We start from the raw sequence: 11,278 nt of genomic DNA on the forward strand, positions 1-11,278 counted from the left end.
ATGACTGCTTTGCATGGCCAGGAGAAATTATTCCTATGTGGGTTGAGCTCTTTGGATGAAAGTCACAGTCCAAATGCCAGTTGTTAGTATCCATTTCATCATATCAGCAGAATTTCTGAATGCTAGCTAAAGAGAAAGATGTGTGATATCCCATCTAATCTTCCTACATAGTCAAAACCTTCCTATTGCATGTCCTATTATCACCTTCTAATAACAGGAAGGAAAAATAAGACCTCCACAAATGAGCCCTGCTGCCTGCCTCATTTTAAAATAAATATACTCTTTTTTTTTGAGTAATAAGAGGTGCAGCTGGATTCTCTGCTGAACATCAGTATCGTAAGTGAATATCTAAGCTTTGCTGATGTTTTCCTGTTTAGAGATACTTCTTTTAATTGCTAGGTAGATAAAAGCCAAGTATATTCCATACATTGCCAGCCTACAATGGTGCAAAGGGTAGCATAAGAATACTTAATATAATAGTTATCCATAGACAGATACTGCTGCATTAAAAAAAGTATTTAGTAACTACATTACAATCATGTTAGTGAGCCAGGATATTATATTGTTGGAAGCAATTACTGTTAACAATACATAAGAGCAGTGATTGGAGTTTTATATAATAACCTGGAGGGGGAAAATAAAATAAACACAGAACATCAAGCTCTTATTTTCTAGTATGAATCATTTTAGGGCTGTACAAATAGCAAAGGATGAGAAGGTGGCCATCCATATTAATGAAGTAAATATGCAGCGAGGTAATCATAATCTGCCAAATGATAAAGTTTAATAAGAAATTTGGTTTTCCTTCAGAAGATGACATTATAATACTTATGATGATGATGATGATGATAAAATTTTGTTGATCTTCTACCTTGACTGACAACAATACATACAAAGCTCAGGATATAGTATACTATAGAGAGAGTTGAGAGCATACTAGATGAAAAGAAAACTAAATTCTCAATCTGAATATTAGAATTATGAGATTTCAAATTGGTTGGGATTTTAAAGATTATATGAACCATCTCCTAAAAATTTTGCAAATGAGAAAACTGAGCCCTACAAAGGGTTTGATTTTTTTGAGTTCACATAGGCAGTAAGTACCAAAGACAGGATTTGGACTCAATTCCTCTTACTCTAAATATAGTGACTTTTAAGCTCTATCATGTACTTTTAGAAAAAGCATGGAATTTAGATTCAATCACCTAGTTTTTGATCTAAGTTCTTCTCCTTGACCTGACCTTAAGAAATTCACTTAGCACCTCCAGGCATAAGTTACTTCCTTTTTAAAATGAGGGACTTAGGTTACAGAGGTGGGTAGCCTGTGACTTCAAGGCTACATGTGGCCCTCTAAGTCCGCAAGTGTGGCCCTTTGACTGAACAGAACAAATCCCCTTGTTTTGTGAAGTCTGGATTGAGTCAAAGGGCTGCACTTGAGGATGTAGAGGGCAAGGCTACAGTCTCCCTACCCCTCGTTTAGATCATTTAAAGTCCCCTTTATATCTAAAATACTAGGATTCTGGATTATTTACCTGATAATAGAATTATAGGATGTTTAACTTGAGAGAATGAAAGGACCTTCAGGGTCATCTAATCCAATTTCCTTATTTTATATATAAACTATAGTGATATTGCCAAGGCAATCATGAGCCTGGAGATGAATTTCCATTGATTTTGTTTCCAAGGGGTGATATGGGTCCACCTTCACAAAACTGGGAGTGAATAAGAGAGTAACAACCCTGTTTACCCATACAACACCTCTTCATGTCACCATACTACTGCTACGTAAAGCTGAGTAAACTGAGTCCCAGAGGATAGGTGATTTACTTGTTCAAGGTGACAAAGGCAGTATGTTCAAGGGTTAGGATTTAAATCCATATCCTTTGATTCAATATCCAGCACACTTTTCATGGGCCATATTAGCAATTAGGTGAGAGAAATTGTGGGCCTAAACAGAGAAGCTCCACTTAATGTTTGGGATATTAAGCATAACTTTTTATCTTCCCTCTGCAGCACAATATGAAAGAAAAAAAGTAATGTCACTATATCTAATTTTGGCAAGCAAAGCTTAACCCCCTCTTCTTATTATCAATTAACAACATAAGAAAGCTGAATGATATTAAAAACAAACAAATAAAAACAATAAGACCCTGCTGACAAAGTCCTTTGACAAATACAAAGAAAACAAACAAACAAAAAAAACCAACAGACAAATATATGAATGAATGAAAGGACAGACAACTAGATGACTAAATTAATGTTTTCACTCTATTAAAATAATCTGTTTATTTCTTCTGGTAATGATGATACTGCTGGAAGGTACTCATGTTCCCCGCCACCCACTTCCTCAGTAGCAACAACAGAGAATCACAATCATTGAAAATTAGTAAGGAGAGAACTAGATCAACCAGTTTATGAACATGTAAGAATATAATTGTTCTCACCTCAGTGTCATCCATGATAGCTAGCATTCTCATTTTTATTTTCTCCAATTTTGAGCATTTCATTAAATCACTGAAGAAATAATTCAGATCTCCTAGATATTTGAAGTTCACCTTAAGTAGAATGTCCTGTTCTATCTGAACTTGAATGACACAGAATCCTATACTATTTTGAGGCAGGGTGGACTATATATATGTACATACACATATTATATATATGCATATGTATATATACATATATATATTACACATGCACATATATTATATATACATGTTGTGTATATATGTATATGTACCTACACATATATATGTGTGTATATATATATATATATATGTGTGTGTGTGTGTGTGTGTGTGTGTGTGTGTGTATACGAAAATAGTGGAGAGACTTACACAAAAGGTAAAAAGATGAAATACATCACATGGAGTGATGTAACAGTCAAGAGATTTAAGCCATGTGATAGAAGAAGAAAAACAAAATCAAGCCAAATGAAATTGTTGACCAGAAGATATGCCTGATTTTATGGCATGTTTAACAAAATGTATTACATGTACAGTGTGCTACTGTGATAGGTGCTGGTGATATAAAGATTTAAAAAAAAATAAATAAATCCCAGTCTGCCCTCAGGGAGCTTATGTTCCAAAGATCATGGAATATGACGAGTATAAAGAGAAATGTATAACGGAAGGATGACTGTCATGGCACCAGATCTGAGCAACAACAAATCATTAGGTACAGATATTTGCTTGAATTCTAAACTAATTGCTGTGATATATCTCAAAACACACGAATTTTCATTGTTAAGACTATCACAACCCTTAGGCAGAGATCAACTGACTGTTTGAAGGACAGCTTTGATACATTTTAAATGGCACGTGTTTAACTGCTTCAGATGGTAGCCCACTTGAAATGATGGGAGCCACTAGAAACACACGATTCAGAAATAGTCTCCAAATCAGTTTTATAGCCCCAAATGTAAAACCAACTTATTCGTAAAGAGAAATCATCCAAAGGGGGAAAAAGGGTACTTTTGCATATTCTAAGGTAAACAATATGAATAAACATGAATAATTGACCTTCAAAACACCAACAACTTTTCAAAATTTGTGTACCTTGTTGATTGAAAAAAACCATGTATATTACACCTAAATGCAACATTTTTGGGAACTGTGGACCTCTTGGAAATCTTTTTCTTTACATATCCATTTTGAATTAGCAGGACACTGAAGTAGATTGGGACACCTCCATTACTCACACAATCCCGGGCTCAGTTATGAATATATTCAGGTTCCAGATTTCATAGTTATGCTCTTCAGTCCCTCAACCAGGTTCTCTTAAATGAGCAATGAGATGGTGCAGTGGACAGAGCACTGAGTTTGGAAATCAGAAATACTCATCTTCATGAGTTCAAATTGAGCCTCAGACACTTAATAACTGTGTGACCCAGGGCAAATAACTTTGCCTTAGTTTCTCATCTGTAAACATGATCTGGAGAAGGAAATGACAAACTGCTCCAGCACCCTTGCCAAGAAAACTCCAGATGAGACTCATGGAGAGTTGGACCTGACTGAAACAACTCAACAATAAAAGCAACAACAATAACAACAACAATCCCCTTGGCACAGATATGTTCTGAGTTGTTAGGATTTCACTCAGAGAGAATTTATGAGCAAAATTGACACTGAGCTTAGCCATGTCTCATCATTCCTGCCCTCCCCCCAGGTAGAGACAAATGATCTCCTGAGTGGTAAGCATTAAAACCACAGAAACACTCAGTTCTTCAGAGGTACAATTCCCCTGATGCTGGTCTTAAGGAACGTCAATCTGTAAAGCACATAAGACATCACTTTGAACTAAGCATAAACATCTGGGTCTGTGTTGTTCAGTCAAAACTGCGTCTCACCTGTGCTCATTATTTATCCTCAAAGACAAAGAAGATCTTTCTTCTAAAAGAAGAATGACAAGGAAAAGCTGATTGATTGATTCTTAGCATATATGCTTCTCTTTCTTCTATTAAGTCATCATTTTTGATGTTTCATCTTCGATTTGACAGGAAGTATCTTCTAGGAAATGAAAATGAGAGGAGTTTGTAGGCTAGCTGAGAGGTCCAGGATTTTTGCCTCAAGGAAGAAAATGGATCAGACAAATACTAACTACTTGAAATATGAGGTTTCTGTAACAGGGGAATTAATGTACATAGCTCTTTGATTGTCAGGAATTTTTCAGTGCACCTAAGATTAAAGTATAATTCTACTCCTGCTGAATATCCTTTACCATTGCTGTATCAGGAATGAGGGAAAAAACGAAACATGCAAACAAAATCAAATAGATAACAAATTCACCAGGGCAAAAGTTAGAATGATAGATAAATAAACCTGAGAATCACTTATGCAGGAAGCATACTATTTTCATCTTGTTTTTGTCATGATTTTTTTTCCCTATTGTTCAGTTTCTTCTTTCACAAGATTTAACTAATGTTGAAATATGTCAGATTGCTTACTGTCTTGGGGAGGGTTGTGGGGAGGAAAGGAGGGAGAAAAATTTGGAACTCAAAATATTATAAAGAATAAATGTCAAAAAGTGTCTTTACAACTAATTGAAAAGGAATAAAATACTCTTTACATAAAAAGAACCTCTCTTTTTAGAGTAACTTACCTCATATAAATGAGGAAAACAATGTTCTTTGATTTCAAAAAACTGGTGCAATGTCTGATAATCATGTATTAAGTGTTGGAAGGTCTCTTAAAGATCATCTAGTCTAACCTCCTAATTTTATATGTAGAACTGAGGCCCAGAGAGCTGTTCATGTTTAAATAGAAATTGAACACTTGTCCTTTGAAACCTAATCCAGTTTATCTGGCACTTGTAGCCTATGGCCCTAGTGTTACATAGTTCCTAAATGACAAAGTTAGGATTTGAACCTAGGTGTTCTTACTCTAAAGTGCATGAACATTCCACAACATCATAATTATTTTGGGTGATAGTACTGGAAGAACCAGAAGAAAAATTTAGAATATTTTCCACATTCTATAGCTGACTTCATCGCAAATACCATGGATGTAAAGGGTGCTCTTCATCTTTTAATACCATGAAATATTAATGTAAGCACTGGCTATGTAACTGTGAGGGCTCAGCAAGAATACTGTATTACCTGCCACTTGTTATTTTTAGGGTAATTGAGTAGGAGAGAAAAATGTGGGGGAGAGGATTAGTGAATTGACTAAATCAAAAGAGAAATCACCTATTCTTTGGAACCATTATTTATCCTGAGTGAACAAATAAATCACACAAAGGCTTCTTGGACCACTGGAGTTAAGCAACAGACAAACATAGCTCTATAAATGTTCATTACTCAGTGCACAGAAGCTAGCTGCAGGGGATAATGACAATCAATCTATGGGCATCTCCCCAACCCCAAAAGTAAGCAAGAGGATTGTAAAAGGGAATTGCTTCTGAATCATAGAGATTCATGCTGAAATAAACCTTTTAGGTCATTTAGTCCACTTCTTGGGTTCCAGGGTGATAATTTTTTTTGGGGAAAATATTCTCTAATAAATAATTTACCTACAGGGGATTTAGCTATTCCCATGAGGAAATTGGCTCATTATACAAAAGGTTCTTTATTTGTGTTTTTATACATCCATACATGTATGTTTTACATTCTTTGGCATACAGTTGGCATTTTATTTTTGTGCTTAAATGTACATTTCATGTTTTTACTTTCCTCTCCAGGTGGCAAAATGATACTCTTCCTTTATGTCCTAATTCTCCTGGTCCCTTACCCCTACCTTTCTTAGAAAGTGTATAATAAATTCTGTAGTTATAGCTCCTTTGGTGACTATACATATGCCTAGTCAATGACCTTCTAATATAAAACCATATGAATTAGACTTAGTCGGGCCTCAAAATGATGTCCCATCTGTTGTGAAGATGGAGTGTTAAACATTGTCTTCAGCGTGCCTAGTGTTGTACAATGTACACATTATGCTGCTAATTTCTGGAAGAGAAGAAAGCAAACAATAGCTATTCTGACATATTGTTCAGTCTCTTTACATCCTTGAATGTTTCTCAGGGTGACATGTATGCAGCTGCCTATTCCATAAGTTGGAAATAATGTTGTCACACTAAATTAATTCCAACAAAATTGACCTTGTAACTTAAGGAATGGATAATGTTCATCTATCTGAATTCAATCCAAGTTGGCCTGGCCACATGTCATGACTATTAAATGACCTGATCTAACAATATAAATGAAATATAATGGAGCAAAGAGGCTAGTTTCTGATGAAAGAAAATGCATGCATTCCAAGCACATGTTGCCTATGTCATTAGAATGGCCATAGATTGAATATCCCTTAAAAATAAAAAGAAGAAAATCACTAGAATGAATTTTGTTTCTTTTCTATACTCTGTATATCTTCAGCTGTAGTTGTCATACCACACACACACGTGTGTGTGTGTGTGTGTGTGTGTGTGTGTGCGTGCTTGAGAATTGGGTCAATTTGGACGTAAGCTTGAGATAAAATTGAGTAATTATGAATCAAATAGATAGTAGGAAGAGGTTGGAAAAAAACTGAATAACTTCCTTTTTTTTTCTAAACAAATTCATCTCTTCTTCTTCAAAAAAAAGGTTAATTTATGCAAGCTTTTTTCTTAATGCCTAACATGCACAAAGTTTATGACTTCTCTCAGTGGAGAAAATATTAATTCCATACTCTGTATCATTCATAATTCTCCCAGAAAGAACTTTATTTCATTTAACATTAATCTAATATCCCACCCATATCTATCCTAGGGGTAGAAATTTACAGAAACTGGCATAGACCTCTGTGCCCTCTGGCCTGTATATTTACTCCAGGTTGATTTGAGGTAATATTTATAGGAATAATGAACTGCTAAAAGGTCATAATATATAGTTTAGGGTTACTATTCCAAACAATAGTCATATCCACTGGACCATTCCTCTCAAATGTTCTCCAGGGGAAATCAAAGGTTTTTCCTCTTCTTTTTAACTCTTTTTTTTTTTTTTGGCTAGGCAATGGGGTGAAGTGCCTTGCCCAGTAACTGTTATGTGTCTGAGGCTGGATTTGAACTCAGGTCCTCCTGAATCCAGGGTAGGTGTTCTATCCACTGCTCCACCTAGCTGCTCTGGTTCTTCCTCTTTACAAACATTATCTTAGTCTTCATTTGGTGTTAATCTCTTTGTTAGACGGGCAAAGAAGGGACTTCCCTTACATGGGTGAATAGTCAATTTACAAGGTACTCTTTGTTCTAAATTTTGTATTCCAATCAATTAATTTTCCTAAGAAAGGCTTTTTCATCATTCTAACCAACATTCAAAGAAGGATTTTACAGAGACTTTTTAGATCAGAGTGTTATGGTTTCTGTTTCAGTTGAACTTTTAATTTTAGGTTTTTATGTTTCCTCATCTTCAAGAGCTTGAAGTCCAATAGGAGAGAGAGAAAAAGTACCCAAATAATTAAAATATGAAGGCAAATAATAAGTATAGTAAACAGTTTATATGTTATAAATGAATGCATCACACCTGAAATTATTTTGTATTTATTCTGTAAGAAGTTGGTATTAGTTCAACTGTTTATATGTTATGGGATGTGTGGGGTGCTCAGACATAACTAGCACACCTTTGGTGTGAGGGCTTCCTGAACCTTTTTTCGGGACTACTTTTCCTCCTTTCATGTCCAAACTGACCCAATTCTCACTTATGGCTCCAAGAAACTGTGGCAAGCACTGTGGCCATGCTCAGTTAATCATCTCAGTAGATGAGTTAACTAGGTTGAGGGTAACTGACAGGCCTCAAACTGGTCAGGAAATTAGGGGCATATCTATCCCACACATGTAAAGACATTCCCTGGTGGAATGGGTGGATGAGAACAATTTCATTTCAGTGGCCATGAAGGAAGCTAAAGCAGGAGCTGTGGAGCATTTAGAGATTGGTCAGGTATTGAAAATGCCAAGGTCATCCACTGCATCTGGGACTATTGCTAGTCATCTTGGCTTTTGTCCTGCCATTGGACTTCAACGATTCAAGAAGACAAAGTGAGGCTAATGATTGTGCAACTCTGCGTCACTTAAATCCAACTCAGACCTGTGTTGTTGATCTCCTTTGAAAATGAAGGATGAATGACAACAACATGTTATGTACCTTTCCCAGCAATATGTAAACTCCTTGAGGGCAGAAACTTTCATTCCTGTTTCAGGATGTCTAGAGTCTAGCATATAGCAGTCATACTTGATAAATGGCTGGTGAATTAAATTAAATTTAATTTCATCTTTTTTCCCAGGGAATATTAGAAAGGTTTCCAAGAGGAGGTGACATTTGAGATGAGCCTTGAAAAATGGATGAGATTTTACAATTTTTGTGTGCAAATGGATGGTAGGTGGGAAAAGGCATTTCAAACAGAGAGAACAAAAAGATCAAAGGACTAGAAGCAAGAAAATACCTGTGTGCAGGTAATCATTTACCAGGAAGGAAGGAAGGAAGGAAGAAAGAAAAGGAGCAAAAGGAAGAAGGAAGGAAACAAAAGAGGAAGAAAGGAAACAAAGAAGGAACAAAGAAGGAAGGAAAGAAATAAACATCCATTAAGTTCCTACTCTGTGCCAGGCATTGTGCTAAGCTCTTCACAAATATTATTTCACTGATTTTTACAACCACCTAGGGAGGCAGTTGCTATGTTTATCACCATTTTACATTTGAAGAAATTGAGCTGACTTATGGTTCTGGGAGCCAAGATGGCAAAATGAAAAGTAGTCGCTCTCACTCTCCCCTATCATCCCCTGAAAACCCAGAAAATATCACCCCAGAAAAAAAAAAACCCTGGAACACCTGAACTAGAAGAAAGACAGGGAGCAGCAGTGCAGCAGCCCAGTAAATGGGTCTCCCAGTGCCTCAGCAAAAATAAGGGAGGCAGAACCAAAAGGGGCCCCAGGCGGATAAGTACCCAGGGGCATTCATCTGAAAGGAGGTGAAGAAAATAACCTAAAGGCTTCCTAAAGCCCCAGCCTTGCTGATTCCAACCCAATCCCAGGTGAGTTGTAAGAGCCCTGCAGCCTCCAATTGTGAAGAAATCCTGAAGCCCAGGTGGTAGAGCAGGCAAACACCAACACCTGGACCTCTGACAGCCTCAGTGAGGGCAAGGGAAACCAATGGAAACCAGCTCAGAAAGCCACCAGGTGCCTCAGCACTCCACCACAAAGGAATCTCCCAGTGCATTAGCAGAAGTGAGGGAGACAACACTGCAGGGGGCCCCAGGCAGATAAACACCCTGCAGCACCCATCTAAAAGGAGCTGAAGAAAGCTAAAGGAAAGGAAAAGCAGGCAACCTAGAATTGCCTGAAAGTTCCACCCTTGCTGATTCCAGCCCAACACGAGGTAGGCTGCCAGAAACCTACAGCTTCCAATTGTCAGCATAAGAGGCCCCAGAACGCAAAGCCAGTGACCAAGACCTAGGCTCCCAACACAAGAAGCTTGGGTCAGTGCCCTCTGCTCCCCAGCAGGAGAGCTCAATCTCTTTAAAGGCCAGGGAATAAAGAAACACCATGAGTAAAAGAAACGTACCATAGATTCATATTATGAGAAGAGTGAAGATCAAGACAGAAATTCTGAAGAGGACAACATTGTCAACAAACCCACATCTGCAGCAACAAAAGGGAATATGAACTGGTCTGAAGCCCAAAAAGCCTTCTTAGAAGATCTCAAGAAGGATTTTAATAGTCAAATGAGAGAGGTAGAAGAGTCCTTAAAAAAACACAATTGGCCAATTGAAGAAGGAAGTACAAAAACTAACAGAAGAAAACAATCTGTTAAAAACTAGAATTGGACAAATGGAAACTAACGACTCTGTGAGAGAGCAAGAATCAGTTAAATAGAAACAAAAAAATGAAAAAATAGATGAAAATGTAAAATACCTCATCAGGAAAACAACTGGCCTGGAAAATAGACTCAGGAGAGACAATTTAAAAATTATTGGACTACCTGAAAATCATGATGAAAGAAAGAGCCTGGACAGCATCTTTCAGGAAATCATAAAGGAAAACTGCCCAGAAGTCCCAAAACCAGATGGGAAAATAACCATAGAAAGAATCCACCAATCACCACCTGAAAGAGATCCCAAATTGACAACCAAGAAATATAATAGCAAAATTCCAAAATTACCAGATGAAAGAGAAGGTGCTGCAAGCAGCCAGAAAGAAACAATTTAAATATCATGGAACCACAGTCAGGATTACACAGGACCTTGCAGCTTCTACATTAAAAGACCAGGGCATGGAACATGATATTCCTAAGGCAAAGGAGCTTGGAATGCAGCCAAGGATCAATTACCCAGCAAAAATGAGCATCATTTTTCAAGGGAGGAGGTGGATATTCAAAAATAGGAGACTTCCAAACTTTCCTGATAAAAAGACCAGAGCTCAACAAAAAATTTGATCTTCAAGTACAGGACTCAAGAAGGACTTAAAAAGGTAAATGGGACAGAAGATACAATATGTTGTTAATAAGGGGGGGCTGTTTAAACCCCTACAAGGGAATATGAGACTTGCAACCCTTGAGAACTGTATTGTTATTACACCTTGTTAAAGGAGTATACATAAAGAGGGTGGATATTAGTTGACTTTGATGTAATGATAAAAAAAAATCTAATCAAGTGGGTTAAATGGATCCAAATAAGTGGATCAATCTGATCTTAGAAAATGTACTGAGAAAGGAGGAGGCAGACAAGGGTAAATTACATTACAGGAAAAGACACAAAATCCTATTACAGCAGAGGGAAAGAAGGGGGGAGCATTGTTTGAACCTTACTCTCATCAGATTTGGCTC

The sequence above is a fragment of the Phascolarctos cinereus genome, unplaced genomic scaffold (assembly GCF_003287225.1).
Source record: "Phascolarctos cinereus isolate Bilbo 61053 unplaced genomic scaffold, phaCin_HiC Scaffold_3;HRSCAF=262, whole genome shotgun sequence".
Taxonomy (NCBI): Eukaryota; Metazoa; Chordata; class Mammalia; order Diprotodontia; family Phascolarctidae; genus Phascolarctos; species Phascolarctos cinereus.